The sequence below is a fragment of the Erpetoichthys calabaricus genome, chromosome 4 (assembly GCF_900747795.2).
Source record: "Erpetoichthys calabaricus chromosome 4, fErpCal1.3, whole genome shotgun sequence".
Taxonomy (NCBI): Eukaryota; Metazoa; Chordata; class Cladistia; order Polypteriformes; family Polypteridae; genus Erpetoichthys; species Erpetoichthys calabaricus.
In genome coordinates, this window is record NC_041397.2 from 60,515,616 (window position 1) to 60,532,801 (window position 17,186).

At 33.8% G+C, this 17,186-nt stretch overlaps 1 protein-coding gene across 3 annotated transcripts in view; it reads right to left on the reverse strand.

Annotated features, from left to right (window-relative positions):
• The window catches only part of sgcg (sarcoglycan, gamma), a 448,908-nt gene that overhangs the window by 387,230 nt on the left and 44,492 nt on the right, over positions 1–17,186 (reverse strand). Inside the window, exon 1 of one of the 3 annotated variants that reach the window (XM_051927318.1) lies at positions 7,458–7,566. The exons of 1 other annotated variant lie outside the window; for it this stretch is intronic. The gene's annotated coding sequence lies outside the window, so the exon portion shown is untranslated. Of the gene's footprint in view, positions 1–7,457; positions 7,567–17,186 lie in introns of those variants that run through there. One more of the 3 variants, XM_028799520.2, reaches the window with a different exon arrangement.

The following is a 17,186-nucleotide window of genomic DNA, read 5'->3' on the forward strand; positions in this document are numbered from 1 at the left end:
GTTTATTTTTTAAAACCAAAAAATGTTCATTAGTATAAAATCTTAAATATGACAAACACAGTGAGGGCATATAGGACTGATATTTAACTGGTAAGGGGATTTTGATATTCTTATATTCTACCAGGAGGATGTAATGTGGCAAGCCACTGGAGTAGGAGTAAGCAGACCAGGAGATGCACATATGATCATAAAAGTGTAGTAAGGATCAATTTTGAAAGTCAATAAAAATGTTGGCAAAACCAAAATGCTAAACCGTGAATGACATCAAGTGGAGAATTTCCAGAGGATGATAATCAAAACATGCACTGTCACCAAAATGTAAATGGTAAACTGTTAACAACGTCAAACGGATAACTGCAGTATCCAAAAGACATTTATTGCTGGAAGTACACACACCAAACTTGTTTGAGGCTTGAATCCACAATCTCAGTTGTTGCACTGAATGTGACACAGGTTATAAACACTATTCCCTCCAAGGACTGATTTAAAATGAACAAACATTTTTCTTACTGTTATGTAATAGTACTTACTATTATGCAATACATTTATCTATTTTTATTTAAATTTTCTTATGCATTACTCAACTCCCTTGAAAATGTACTTGTGTCATGTTTACTTAAACTATTGAAGGACATACAATTTATTAATTCACTCATGAAGCTGGACAGATATGCTATAAACTAGTGGTGCTACCCATTGAAGATGGGTTTAAATCTAAGTAACCAACATAGACCTCATGTTTTTAATTTTATACATGGGTTGTTCATTTTGTCTGGTACAATACTACTGCATATAATTATATAATTATAGTAACTTGATTAGAAAACACTGTAGTATTATATTTTAAGTTAAATAAACCTAAAAGCAAATTATGTTATTTTCTATGGGCAACATTAATACATGACAAAAGTATAATTGCTATATTAAAAAGGTTTTATCTGTATCTACTCTAAGAACTTATACGTAATTGTTCCATCCCCAGTATAATAAAAAATATAATTAATAAGAAATACTAATTTTATCAAAAAACAGAAATGCTAATGAATACATCAAAAACATAATATCAAAAGAAGAAAAAAAAACATTTTTCTGCAACTACAATTTATTGATCATATGCAACTACTCATCTATACCTATCAACACATATTCACTCTCACTAAATACATTTTGCCCATACCATTTCATAATGCCAATATATTGTATATATATATAAACCGTATCACAGACCTTCTCTTCCATATATATATATATATATATATATATACACCAGCTATTTTTATCACCACTCAATGCCATACAAATAACATCTTCACAGTCTGCTACAACTAACACATTCAACTTCTTATTCAACCAACTCTTTTTACAACCCAATTAGCCATCACTAACACTTCTCCCTACATAAAATGCCTTGCAACCAGCCTTTCAAAAATATCATTCTCGTAGCTTTGGATGTTATGCGCTTTCTCGTCATCATCATATGCTTACACACTCAATTCCTTTACCCCATGAGAGCCCTTTCCTGTAAAGCCAACCATTTTTGCTGCTTCCTCACATCATTGCTTGTTAAACTGACCACTCTTACAGTCAAAGTGCTCTGCTGGAAGAATGCAGCTGTTCCCCACAGTTTCCCACAGAAAAAATTTTACAAACGTGTGTGCTGAACTGGTGTCCTGCGTCTGTCTGTGTCAGGTTTGGAGAGCTATAGGCCTCCTGAAGACCACACATCATAACCTAGCAATTGGACAACCACAGAGGCATACCTGAAAACCTTAAAGTAGTTTATAAACTAAGCTTTGAATAGGTATCAGAGTTTAAAAATCAGAGTTAAACAGAAACTGGGTTTAGCTTATTCCCGTATTGATTGATTCTTTCCTATGGACTTAACTCTCACTCTGCATTGAAAATGTAAGAATTTGGCAAAAATGTTTTTTCTCAGAGGTTGGGTGGATAAATTACTGACATGCAGTACAGACATTAGCAGTGCTGAATTGTCCTTGGATGGATAGTTTGGTAAGTCTCTCTGCTATCCCCAAGAAATCCTGCTCTCTTCCTCACTGTTGGCCTTCTGATAATGCCTGAAGCTTCTTCAGGGAAATTCTTGTTTTTGGAAGGTGTCCAGGCAGCACCTAATACTTTATTTTCCTTTTCCTGCATAAAATGTCTCCTTGCACTTAGCACTATTCCTTTTATACTACTCCAGCATGGGTGGTTCCGAACCCAAATGTAGACTGTCACCTGCCATTTTCCATCACAGATTAGACTTGCTGCACTAGCAGCAGACATTCTTCCACCCACCTGTAGACTGTCACCTGCATATTTCTTCACACTATGCACAAACGAATGAGAGTGAGTGTTGACAAATTACTTGGGTTGCTTAAATATCAAAGGATTTGACTATGGGCTCTTGTGACGTCTGACCTTTGCAAATCTTCTGCAGGGGCTGGAGAACTGTGGATTTTTGACTCACTTCTTTGTGCACTAAAGCATACAGTTGTGCAATGCTGGCATCTTAGAGGGATCATTGTTTATAAAAGATAGCATCAGTGGTGTGGTGCATCCAACCTTCTGAAAGCTGAGTCCCTAGCAACGGTTGGCTATTTTTGGGCAGAGGCTCAGAAACATTTTTTCATGAGACCACTTGTTGATTCAAGCTTAATGGTTAACTGTATTCACAGCCTACATTCCAAGTTGTAGACAAGGATCATAACATACAGTACACATGTACATTTTAATCATTCTAATTAAAGAATACTGTCTTATGAAAGAATTGATATAATTAAAACACACAAAGGTCAATTGGAAAGGATACATGTAGGTGGCCAAGAAGTTGCTCTCATACCAAAAAAGGAATAGGTTTTAATTAGTACTCAAAATATAGACTAACCATGCTACTATTTATATAATTTATTTTGAAATGGCAGCATCCATAATCTTGCTCAGATATTAAGATTACAAATACTGTAATAGGATTTGAGTTTAAAATAATAAGCAGGGAACTGTAATGAAACTGCTTTAAGATTTTAGACTTTTTTTTTCTTTTCAAATTATAGTACCTCTGTGCCAGTGAGTCCATGTTGCAAATAGTAACAAAAACAAGAACTGTTTTAATGTGACCATTAAAAATTTTCATAGACTTTTGGTTTAAACATATTTTCCTACTTTCTTCATTCAATGTAGTTAAAAAGTGATTTTAAGATTGATCACCAGAAGGCTAATATGGCAATACACTTGATTACATTTGGTCTGGTCATGATTCAATTCCTGGTAGCTTTTGTATTTGTACTTTGTACTGCGGTTATGCTGGATTCATAAAGCACATACTCTGAACTGGCCTAGCAACACCAGGTCTAGATGTATGTGCATTGATTGTAACATGTGAATGGATAGAATTCCATATTATGCTGATTCAGGAGAGGCTCTTAACCTTTGTGGAGATTCTTGCGAAGCAGTGTTACTTTTGCTAAGAACATGAGACATGGATTGTAACATCACAAAGAGTGGGATGTTGAGCACAATACAATGTTACACATTATGAGGAAGGCATTTAGTCAAGGTTCTATCTTCAAGTACGAAGAAGGCACCCATAAACTCATGTTAGAACTCAAGTGACTTTGTTTTGTGTTTAAATAAAAATATCTATATATTTTGGATAGTGAAAGTGAAGACATACAGTATGTAATATGCATTACTTAAGCATTACAAATAAAAATACTGTTTTAGATTTTGTTACTTTATCTTCAAATGAACACTCTGCAAAACTGAAAACTGTTGGTTTAGAGGGCTTTAGTATGGCTGGCACTTCTTGCTAAAGCACCTCTAATCATCATTAGCACACTACCTAGCATTGATGCTTCACAATTAGAAACCATAGACCTGGCCTGGACCTAGTCACTGTTTATGTAACGTATGCACGCCTTCAGATGTACTGCCATCCTGCCCAGGGTTGATTCCTGCATTATGTCAAATGCTGCTGTGATACGCTCTCCTGTTATTGAAATGCTGTCTTAAAGAATTGGATGAATATACAGTAGCGTTTGACACCTTCCTATTAATGTAAAAAAATGTTTCCATGCCACAGCAGCAAACATATTTTATTATTATTATTATTATTATTATTATTATTGTGACTGTACTGCTTTATTTTAGTTTCACAGTCAAATGTTTTTCAGTAACCTATAACTGTAATTTCAAAGAGAACTACCAAATTTTACAATTAAAGGATATTTATCTTTATACCATCTATGTAATTCAAGGTCATATTTTATATCTAATTTATTTAAAAAATGCAGCCACAGCTAATTATTTTGAATTACATACAGTAGTACATTTTTTAAAACTCCTCACTACGACACTCTATGGAAACCCTTTATGACATTAAATCTACAAAAGGACATTTTTATTAATGTTTAATGTAGGGAGACCGGCAAAAATATTAAACTATTAAAACATCCCGTTTTTCCTTTGCTTCATTTCATTCAGCTGATATTGCCACTTTATCTTTTTAGCACTAAGTATTTTTGTGATAAATTATAACAAACTGTAGTTTTTTATGGAATCTGACAAAGCCATAGTTGCATGGGGCTTATTAGAAATTAAACATTTTGCATTTTATAATTAGGTTTATTGTGGCTATTTTAATACACAGCTTGTTAACTTATTCCATCTGTAAAAAAGTATCTTTTAATATAATACAAAAGAAAGTGTCTGTATTAGCATGAGGTCTGAAAATAAATAAAAAAATATTATTGGCTGAAGGTAGTCAAAGGAAAGTTTCTGAATAACATTAGACCAGTGGGTCTACTTCTTATAAACTGCAAAGAGAATATAAATTAGTAGTGCCTTATTAAACACCTCTAAGGGTGAAATCTCTAAACCTGGTTTCATTCTCAGCTCCATACACTATTTGTTTACTTAATTTATGCATATATTCTTTGTAAACAGCATAATGGTGTAGTTTTTAGAAATACTGTACCACAGAGCCAGTATCCCGAGTTTGAATCCTACATGTAGTTGTTTTCACTGTGGAGTCCACAGACATGTCAGTGGTTTTCCCCTCACGTCCCTAAAAATGAGCATTAAGCACTGATTCCAAATTGGATGCTCGGTGAGAGGGAGTGTGAATATGTGTGTGAGTGGGCCCTGCGATAGACTGGTGCTATGTCCCGGGCTCCCCTAACAAAAATCCATTTACTGAATTTAGCAAGTTTGAGAATGTTATGTTAGTTTCTGTGAAGTGTGCTATCTCTCCCATTTTGCATGGCTTTATAGTATTCACAATGCAATTTTTGGAAGTTTAAATTTTTGCTTTCTCCAATCTACATCTGTATGAGAAAGCCAGAAGTAAATGAAGATATGTGACAACCTAGCTAAAACCTAGCTTTTTAAATCTTTTATTATGATTTATTTCTTTATAGTTAAATATGACAATAAAAGTGAGAAAAGGTAAGCAAAAACCTAACTCGTTGTAAAGTTTTTCCTTTGCCTGAACTCCCTGAAGCGCACAGGCTCGATGACAGTTTGTTCATAATGTTTGCTTCAGCTTACACTTACTTTAGCTCCAGCTGACATTCTCTGAATTGCTTCTATTGAAATGAAAATGTGAAAACGGAACTGCTCAAATGAGACTAGATGCTTGCCAGATAAAGACAGTCACTGATCTTGTTAATCAAACCACTATAATTTGATCACTGAAGGCAAACATGAAAATCAGCAATGTGATGCCTTTACAAGATAAATATGTTTCTTAGCTAAACCAGAAAAACAGCTCAGGGAAAATCTATAAAGGAGTGCCTAGTACTAAACAGATCCTAATCTGCTGCCATCCTTATTGCCCCCCTAAAAAAAACTACTTACAAAAAAGAAATACTTTTCCTTTTACTGCATTATGTGTCCCTAAGAGTCACTCATCTTGTCACAGGGAATGTTAGATCTTAGTTGTTCAGAGAAGCACTCAAAGCTTTTCTAACTTAGTTTACATAGTTCTTTATGTTGAGTTGTAAAAATTGATCTCATTATTTGTTACACTTTAACAGCATTATTTGTATGCAGGATGAAAATCCTACTCATTATGACTTGAAGAGTTATGTAAATGTATTCATATTTTTTAAAGTTTTAAAAGACTAGAGTACCATGTATTTTATTTCTTTCTCTTTAGATATGGAATTGTATCCACAGAGTATAAAAATTGCATATAATACAACAAAAAAAATTACATGACTTGGGAGAAATGGAAAAGTATGCCCAGCTAGGGCTTCTCTAATTACACCACAAAGCTGAAAGAAAACAGAAAACTTTCTTTAGCTGACATTTCATCAGAAGCATACCTTAAAATATAAGCAATATTTTTCATTTGAGGTTCAGTTCAGAAATAATATCCTATTTTATTTAAGCCAAAACAGAGCCTTCTTTTTTCTAAAAACATTCTAGTACAGTGGAAAATATAAAAAACTAAGCTTGCCAAATGAGTCATAAAGTTGATTTATAAGTAAAAAAAACTTTTCCTCAGACTTAGCCAGAACAGTCTGCAGTAGTAGAACATTATCATAATTTATGATACATAATGGAAAGCAAAAAATAGTAAACAAGGATGTGCTGCAATTTGGATGACAAAGTAGGCAACAGAGAATCAAAAGAATAACATCTATTACAATTTATGGAAAATGGACTAATTTTTAAAAATTATTAAAACAAATGTGTCATTGGGCGATTCATTGTATTCAAAAGGACTACGGAAATCAAATCTTGCATGCCTTCACAATTTAGTCCAAAAATTCTTCAATACACTTTCTTTTTATTTTTATCAGGTTGCAATTTGGTCTGCTACTCTACAGCCACATTCTGTTAGGGCAGCACCCATTTATATCTGTAGCTAAAAATATACTGTGAGGTAAATTAAGAAGTCCCAGATCTACTGAATAAAATGAATCCTCTCATCCTTGTTGCAAGCTATTGCAGAACATTTGGGTTATATTTGAGTTAGAAAAAGTTAAACTTCAACTTTATTTTAGAAAGAAAACTACTTGTGGGATAACTGCCATCTGTAAAAATCAAAAGAAGAAACAAACACAAAAAACTAAAAGAACAAAAAAAAAAATACAGTAAGTAACCAGTCCTAGTATATAATTACCGTATATAACACTTTTTTCATTACTTAATGCATTACAGTATAAATTGACAGCTTGGGGACAAAGTTACTCTGTTAGGATTGTTTTGTTTAAAGATGTCTTTGAAATTCAAATGTTCATACCTATGACATAAATAGGAGCACAGCGCAATACACTTCCTCACAGACAATACCCCTTTAAACGCAGTTTAGAGTACCAGTTATGAAACTGAGTTTTATAGTTCAAACTGACTGTTTTCACTGTGCAAAATAAAAATCAAAACCAAAACTAGAACAAAACCAAAGTATTGGTTCGGACAATACATAAAAAAAGTCAGGACTGAGTTCTCCCTACCCTGCTTGTTCTTGTTCAATTGTTTCTCCTCTGAGTTTAAGCTGCTCTCCTCTTTTTCAGCCGCTGAGCACTTCACCGTCTAACAGACATTGAACAGCTGCATGCCATAAATGTAACTCTGGCATGGAAATAACTAATCACGAGGTTACCAAAGGATTACTGCTTTCCTTGTATGCTATATGTGAATCTTTTTCTCAGTTTATATCTGGAATATGAAACATAAAGCTGTAAAATGTCATATTTGAATAGGTTTTTATTTTAATTAAGAAACACTGTATCTATAAGCAACACTGATTGTGATGTATATCAAACAACAAACTGCTTATAGTTTTGCTTAAAGGTCATCTACACAAAATATAAAGACTTTTCCAGAGAAATTAGCTTTGAAAGCCAAGAAACATGAAAGAGTTTAATAAATGATTTAAAATGAAAACAAAAAAAAATTCCCCACTGAGCTAACACATTTTGACAAGCCAGCAGTAAATGAGCAAAGAATCTCATAAACAGCATTACAAAGCTGTTCCTTTATGACATTCTTTCAAAGACTTTCACTTGGGTCAACCTCAAAATACTATTAACAACATTACATCTACTCGACTACAAAGGAGAGAATTTAAAAAATGCAACAAAAACTAGCAAGGTTCGGTTTCTTAATATTGTTGCTGTAAACTTCGTGACCCTTTTTACTCTATTTTTAGGCTATGATCAATCAGTTTCTTGAACTATTACAGTCACAAAAACTTACTTCAGCAGCAGAAATCAATCTATTTGACACCAGTCCACTGCAGCACTATTGTGTGTTATTTATTTAACAGTCATATTTTGGGATAAAATGTGACTAATGTGTGGTGTGGTGATTATGGAACGCAAAAGCATAATCGACAGGCCTTGTTGTTTAGCATAAAGTAACATTCTTATAGTGGATGAAGATACTGGAACAAACAATGGGAGATACTGCACTACTACAGGAGAGTGTAAACCAAGGGCATACTGGAAAGGCTTCCTTTCAAAACCAAGGAAACAACTATACCTTGAACAGCTTCATCAATGGCAAAGTAGTGATAAAGGGAGGATGGGTAACTAAAAGACATATTACTCTTAATAAAGGTGGCTTTTCTAAAAACTGATAGAATTGTGCATATGAACTTACTAATCCAACTACCGATTAATTAAGTTGAAAATAAGTTTATAATAACATAATTCTTCACATAGTAAGGGACAGAGAAACAGTTGCATTTGAAAAGGCAGAGAAAAGCTGCTTTGACAAAATAACAGCCATCATCCTCCCAGAAAGCCAAGATCTGAAGCAGAAATGAGTAAGAAATGGACCTGTGCCCCTCCTGCATTTACAGTATATATCTGTTTTGTGCTTGTCTTATGTACTGTATACCCTTTTGGGAAAGCAACCTCAAATATTTAACTATTCTTGATTATTAAGTGTAAAACTTCGCTAAAGCCTGTGAAAACTGTAATGCTTAAATGCACTGATCAAATGACCATAGCTGGATAAGAGTGTTTGATCTTGTCCTGGGTACAGTGAGAGGTGCCTTCATTACAAACACAGTCATTCAGGTTAACAAGTTCGAGAAGTACAACTGTGCATGTGCAGGGTAATGGTGAAGTTACCTTGTCATCTGGAAGATGAACTACTAAATAAGACACTATCCCTGGTAAATGAGCTGGTAACTTTGGGAAGACAGAGAGAAAATCACTGCTGTGATATTTTTTAGCCCAAATTTTAAAAGATCACATTTTTAAACCATAATAACAGGACAACAATTTAAACTGCACACTGGGTGTTGCCATACCCAGCCACCTTGAGAGAAAGTTCTACAGTGCCATCCTTCACATGTTGTGTGCTTATGGTATTATTGACAATGAGGATATTACTGTGTTTATTTCTATACAACATATCATTGCACTTACACAACTGAACAAATGAAGTTTCAAGTTGGTTTGTTTTGACTGCTTGTGAAAGGGGCAGACAAGCATAACAGTGGTTTCAATGTTGCCTTGTAGCTCTAGTAGATAGGATTAATGTACCTGCCCAGTCACTGTCTTTGTTGAGGTTGCATCTATCTCCTTTGTTCTATGTGAATTTTCTATGAGTACTCACATTTAAGTTGTTTTTTCTAACCTGGACATATGCATGTTGAGACTCAGCGTCAATCATGTCATAGACACAGCATGATTCATACATAGTCTAAGTAAAGAGACACACACATTTTTTTATACAATCGGTAAAAAAGAAAACAAAATCATTGTCCTGAATTGAACAAGTCTAACAATAAATGTAGATTTCAGTAAAAAAGAAATAATCTGAAAACCATATTTTTTTTCAAAAGGTTTTCTGATCAAAAATGCTCTCCATGCATATGGCCTTTTTAAGAATTCACTGTACAACTGCAAAGTAAGCAAAACAATTAAGTCTGAGTGAAATACAGTTCCTTGTACAGTGGTAATTCATGACAAATTAATTAATACTTTCTCTTAACTTCCACAAATTCAAGTGCTATCTTTTTATGTACTTTGAACACAAAAGTGCCAAATCCATTGTCATTACCTTTCCAGAAAATAATGTCAAACACTCTGTGACACTGTCGGTACATTTGCATATAATGCAAAAAGCACCTACTGTGATAGCCATGTCTGTCAGTCTGTTCACAAGGGACAGCTCATTTCATGTTGCTGAAATTTGCCACGCTTGTTCTTAGAGGAAATTTATTGAGATATTTTTATTGACGTACTATATATTGAATATATAAAGTGGTGAAATTTTTGAAACTCCCATTCTCATTCCCATTCTTGAGCTCGTCTTTCTTAAACCAGACAAATATTCTGTGCAACTTCAAATACAGATTAGTTTACTATATCAATTTTACCTTGAGAGAGGTCACTTCAACTTTTATATTTTGTAGTACATTTTATATATTAGATCCCCAGTACAAGTTACTCAAAACCGCTTGTACACCAGCTCGTGTCTCTTGCTACTTGAGTTAAATTAAATGAAATGTTAAAAAAAAGTCAGGTATCTGGAAATGAGAAAGGAATTTTGTAAGGACTGATGTGTAAGCAGTGCATGAACAAATATGTACTCAGTATTTACATTACAGTAAAAACAGCCTCACGGCACCATTAGCTAAACATTATTATTGTAAAGAACGCAGGATATCAACCATTTGCTATAAGGTGTTTGAACTAATTAATTACACAGGAAAGGTGCAGCTCCTCTAATTAAGATAAAACAGGTAGTGTTAAGAAAAAAGGAAGAGCAGATGATATGGGGGCAAAAGATCACAGCTGCAGTTTTAGTGTGCACAAAGACGCTAATTATGCTGCAGATAGCAAGGACAGAGCAAAACTAAAGCTTGCTTAGTGGTAAAACCTATGATTAGGGTCACATTCTATCCGTGCCTGTAGAACTGCTTTTGCTGTGTACCTTAAGGCAGAAATTAAAATCTTTAAGATTAGTGTCACCTTTGGTGTTTCTATTATTCTACAATAAATCAGTTCCTTTTGACAGTCTTAGGTATTTGAATAATTTGAATGAATTATTTGTTTTTTACAATTATTAGATGCTGGACAGGGGAACTCTGTGCAGTTGTTTTTCTCCTTTCATGGAGTCATATTTATTGTGATTTTATACTAGCACTGATCATTTTGCAATGATAGTTTTATTTCTTTTTGTAATTTCACTTTATTGTTGATATGTTGGAATTTACTGGGTAACTTAGTGGTATGGAATTGTTACTGTAGTTGAGAAAGAGGGGATTGTATTTAGTGTCCTAGATGGCTATTGGGTGGTTATTGTGGTTTTTATTTTTTGTTATAAAAGAAAAAACTTTTATATCTTTAATTTAAAAAGTTTCATTTTATAATAATATTTCTCTCACACTGTACATTATCAGCAAAGCTTCAGACCTATTCTCCATTCTGGACTAAATTAGTCTGCAATTTTACCTTGAGATTTTAACAGAGATTTTATCTCTCTATCAGGTTGCCTCTTTTAAAAAAATTATGCTTAAGAAATGTGATCAACAGTCACAGACTGTCCACAACTAACAATAGCACATCAATCAATATCATTCTTAAATCACTTGAATCAGACTCTGCTGTTTAGAAAAGCTATTAGGCCACTCACAAGCGTATTTGGCCTACATTTTTAACTCAATGGTATTGAAAGTGCTGTAAAAAAGCATGTATTTACCATAGTCTGTTAATTCGTGAAATTGTGTATATTATATGAATATAATTTATTTTTACAAAAACATTTAATAAACAAAAATGTGCAAATTAATTCTTTGATGAAGTAACTAAAAAATGTAAAATGCACCACCTTTCAAATCAGATCAGTTAAATAAGTCTCAGAATGTACCTGAATGTTATGTCACACATGCATTTTCTAACTTGTTTTCATTTTAAAGAGAGCCGCTGCCATGGAAATGTTGCAAGCTATTGGATGGTTAGGCTTAGGGTTACCTACCTGCTGCTTCTCTATGCCTTTTCATATTATAATATTAGACTAGCTTCTTATAAAATACAGTGTTTAAAACATTTTAAAATACTTCCAACCTATCACATAGTTACATTTTTTATATTTTCTTTTCTTTTATTTTACTGACCCATTTTTATTTTCAAAATTGTAATGTTGTTTATAGAGACCTTGAGAAGGTGCATGGTGTAAATGGCACTGTTTGAATTAAATATTAAGAATTTAAGAAACCTCAGAAATGCAAAGGAAAAGTAAAGGAAAATAAAAACCAAATATCAAATAAATTCAATAAACATTTTACCAAATCTGTAAAAGAAGAAATAAATGAAATGCCTAAAGTAGAAGTAAAAACTAGTTCTGTGTTTTTACAGATTTTAAGTCAGATGTGCCATAGGCTCTCAATGCACAGAAGAATAGTAAAACTCCAGGGATTTTATAAGCCGTATTGAAAGAAATGTAAGATGCTACTTAAAACCATTTATTAAGCATATTCCAGCAGTTTAGAGAATTATCGGATGACTTGAATATTGCCAATGTACCAGCATTCTACAAGAAGGGAGACCAAATGGATCCTAGTAATTACAGATCAATAAATCTTACTTCAACAACAAATTATGTAGCAATGATATGAAATAAAATAAAAGAGTATCTGCACATAAATAATACTCTACATAACAGCCAGAATGTGTTTATGAGAAGGATATCTTGCTAAAACAATTTCTTGAATGGGCAACTAGGATAGTAGACAAATGCAAAGCATATCATGTAAAGCCTTTGATACAGTTTCACATCAAACATAAACCTTGAAGTTAGAATCTGTTAACATTAGAGGTATCTTATAAAACTGGATTTCAGGCAAAAGGAATTTTATAATTATAAATAAAAGGAGAGAGATACTGTCTTAAATGAAACATCTGAAAAGGATTTGTGGGTTTCCGTTGACATTGTTTCATGGTTTAGGCAAAATTATTTTGTAAAGGCTATGGAATGTAAATTAAGGTATTTTATGCTCAGAGTATATATTGCAAAAGTGAGACCATATCTGAAATACTGTTGGTAGTTATGATCTACATGCTACAAAAAAGACATAGTGGCATTAGAAGCTATGCAGAGGAGAGCAGCCAACTGCATCACAGCTTTAAAGGACATGGCTTACTCTGACTTTGTTATGACTGCTGCCAAAACATGGAAAGAGAAACGAATAAAAAAATCCTGGCCACAAAAAATTATTTTTTTATGTTCAACCACCATCAAATACAATTAGAGTATGAACACAATTAACAAAACACAAGCAGGACCAACTGGAACTAACAGAAGAAGTTGAATGAAAAATATTAAGAACAATAAAACACAACATAGTCCAAACGAAAACAAAACGTTTAAAAAAAAAAGGTACAAAAACAGAATACAAAAACACATACAAAAAAGTTTTATAATATAATATAATATAACAGATAGGCTAGGGAAACTAAATCGTTTTGTTCTTCTTGAGCAAAGAAGGCAGTATGATGGCCTAATCCAGGTCTTCAAAATTCTCAGAGATACCAACAAAGCTGATCCTGCAAAACTCTTTCAATTAAACAGTGAATCATATACTGAAGAACAATGGTGGAAATAAAGAGGAACTGTTTTAAGACTGATGCCAGAAATCACTACTTAATGCAAAGAGTCATATGAAAGAGTCATATATCTGAAGCAAACTACAAATTCGCACAGATGAAGCAGAAACTTTGACCACTTTTAAAAAGTATATAAATGAGAAATTGGGACAACTTAGGTATTATCTAACCAAATCAGCTTTATAGACTGGATGACCTTCCCTTCTTTGAAAATCTTCTTATATTCTTATCTATGATAACAAAAAATGATTTACAACTCAATATGAAAGCAAAAGAAGTTAATTTGAACTTGGTCTAAGTTCATTTTAATACAGACGCCGAGCAATCAGTCCTTAATTGTGTAATTAGTCATGTATGTTGAGGCTATGAAATGATCACGTGCCTGCAGAGTTGCGTTGTGGGAAACTCCTGAAATACAACATGAAGGCCAACTGATGACATGGTTTCACTCTTAATCAAAATAATACAGAGTTGCTATAATCAGAACAACTACTTACAATTATGTTTTTACTGTAAATAAAAGCACTTAAAGCTAAAGTGCCCAAGTCTGGGTTTGATGCTAACATGCTGACTGATGCAAGACATAACTATCTTGTCCATCCCATAATTATAAGCAGTAGCCTTTCTTAGCACTTCTAATGGTTTAATAAAGTGAAATGTTGATTTTCCAACTTTAACAGTTTTAACTTACTTTAGCTTTAGTTGAATTTTGTAACTGGATTTCCATTTCAAGTCATATATCAAGAAGTGTCCCTAAAAACATTTATACAGACTAGAAAGTAATTAAAATAATGCATCTAGCAGAAAACGTATCATTTACTCTATGATTAGACTTTAAATTAAAGAAACTTGACAAGGCTTCAGTAAATTACGCCCTTTAATTTTTACACTTTGGAAATGTGTTAAAGTAGAATAATAAATTACTGTAACATCCCATCCGTTTCCTCAGCAGTTTATTCCGCTTTGCCTGTAGGTGTATCAGGTGTGATTTCACTAGCATCAGACAGAAGACTTGACATCAGTCCATCACAAAGAAAAACGTTATTCATAAATACTGTATGTCTGTGAAAACTTTGATTTTCAGGGAATGACATCTTTTGACTGCTGCATTTTTACACTACTTGTTGTACACTGGATTTACAAAAATGTTAGACATAGTATGTTGGAATGGAAAGTCAACAGATAATGAAGTTTATTTTTTTCTCAGCCTATTATTTTAGTGTTATAACAACTACTAGTAGACATGCACAAATACGCACTACTGCATGCTGCTAACAAAAGTATTCACTTCATTCTCAGCAATGTGACTACCCTTCCACAGAATAGGCAGGCACAACATTAATTGAACACAAAAAATTCAATTCTTCCGCTCTGAGATGTGTGTAGAAAGGCTCATTTTCATCCAAATACAAAGTAACATGACAGACCTTGCATTGGACGGAGCCACACATACATTCAATTAGCTCAGGTGGGCAGGTCTAGCTTTTTGTGTTTGGTATGTGGGGCAGGTAATGTAAGTTTGCAAGTTTGCATCACAGGCTTCAGAAAAGCTCTTCCCTAAATTTTACTGCTGGGCAGAGTTCCTGTCTGTTCATAGATGAGTCTTACTTACCTTTGTCATCCTTAAAATCACTATTAACAGCTTTCTCTTTCATCTTCAGAATTTTGTCTCCTTCCTAATTGCCTTAACACCACCCACTACAACACCTATCCATCCTGCCTATGAATAAAGTTCAGCTCCATTTGTTTTATTGTTACATAAGTGACTAGAATTACTGCTTTAATCCCAAGCCTGGACATTGTCTGCATGGAATCTGCATAGTCACCCTGTTTCTGTGGGAGTTTTTCCCCTGGTACTCCAGTTATCATACTACATCATGAAATGCCTGCAGGTTAGGTTACCTAATAACCCTAAATTGGACCCATGTGGGAATGTGTGAGTGTGACCAGCAGTGCATTTGCACCCTGTTTAGAACTAGTTTCTGACTTATACCTAATGGTGCCAGGACAAGCTTTGAACCTGAATTGGATTAAGTGGGTTTTAGACTGCTATGTTTTTCTTATAACAGTTATCTTTACTGAGAACAGTCTCATAGTGATTACTAACATTTTTAAATAAAACATAGAATATATAGGATATAACAGATGTACAGTAGAAGAGAAATACACCTGACTGTTTTCAGTCTAGCCTTCTCACACATCTACTCCTTTATATAAATTCAATGACCTTAAGGGGAACATTCTCCCTAGTATGTTCACAGTGGAGGAGGAAATCAGTGTGGGCAGAATGTTGCACGTAGCATTTAGAACTACTATTTCTCCCTTTGTATAGAAAGGACCACAAAGCCACCTCACATATTTTGAATGTCCCACTGACAGCCTCCTGCTGCAAAAAATAAGCACAGTGATTAGTGTAAAGACAAGTGTTACAGGCCACCACATTCCAATGCAAATACCCCCCACACTGAGACTAACTTTAGCCTTTAAATGTCCTCACACTCCCACCATGACATACTCCATTATCATTAATACTAAGTTGAGACAGGAAGAAGAGCAATTTTCAACACCCCTTCAATCATAATTAACCTCTGAAACCTTAAATGTCAGAAATTCGCTTACAACTTCAAAATAAAACACAAGCTAACTATTTCTTCAACAAAAGGGAATTCATACTTTTGATTGTTTGATTTCCCAGGAATAAACATAGACCAAATACCTTCTTAATTTGTGGTCTCAAAGCAACATATCTAGGATATATTTCATACACTAGCTTTATAAAAATGTTGAGTCAAGTAATCATTATAAATCATAAATATTGCTATCATACACCCACACTTCTTTAGCCAGGATCTTAACCTACTTTACAAAGACCATCTAAATCTAGTAAACCTTATGCCCTCAAAAGATAATAAACTAATGGAAAATGTAAGGAGATAATTGATTTTAACCTTAATGGTATAACAAACTGTACAGACCACGATTTTAGACACAAAGAGCTCTGATTTACATTACTGCAGTTTTGGAACAGTGCTTGCCAGGATAGGCTCCAGCTTCCCTACGACCTTGCTCTGGATAAGCAGGTTTGGAAGATGATGAATAAATGGAAGGGCACTGCTGGTTCTTCAGTTTTGCATGTAGTACTATGTGTTGTCTCAACATATTTCTTAGTAGAAGTGAGGCAAAGGAGTCCCAGTATATGAAATAAAACACTGCTTCCTTCCTAGAGTGAAGAATCATTTTTTTTCTTTGTCTTTCATTTTGAAATATCTAGTCTCCTGATTTTATAATGACCTTGTTTAATAAGTCTTATTTTGATGACTAGTAAATTAAATACAAGGATGGGGCATGTGATAATTCTTTAACTAAAGTCTGAATACCAGCTTAGGTGAACCCTACTTTTGACTTACCAGTCATAACCTAGAGTCACTACTACTGAGTATAGAAGACACCTCATGGCAGTGCTCTTCATGGAGAAAAAAAGCAAAAGAGGACAAAAATATACAAGCATGATGTGCCCATGATAAGTCAAGCACCTCAATATCACAGCACTCAACAGACTCTATTGAGAAAAGTGACTTTATATACCATTCATCTGTCAGTTTCTGACAAGCATTGGAA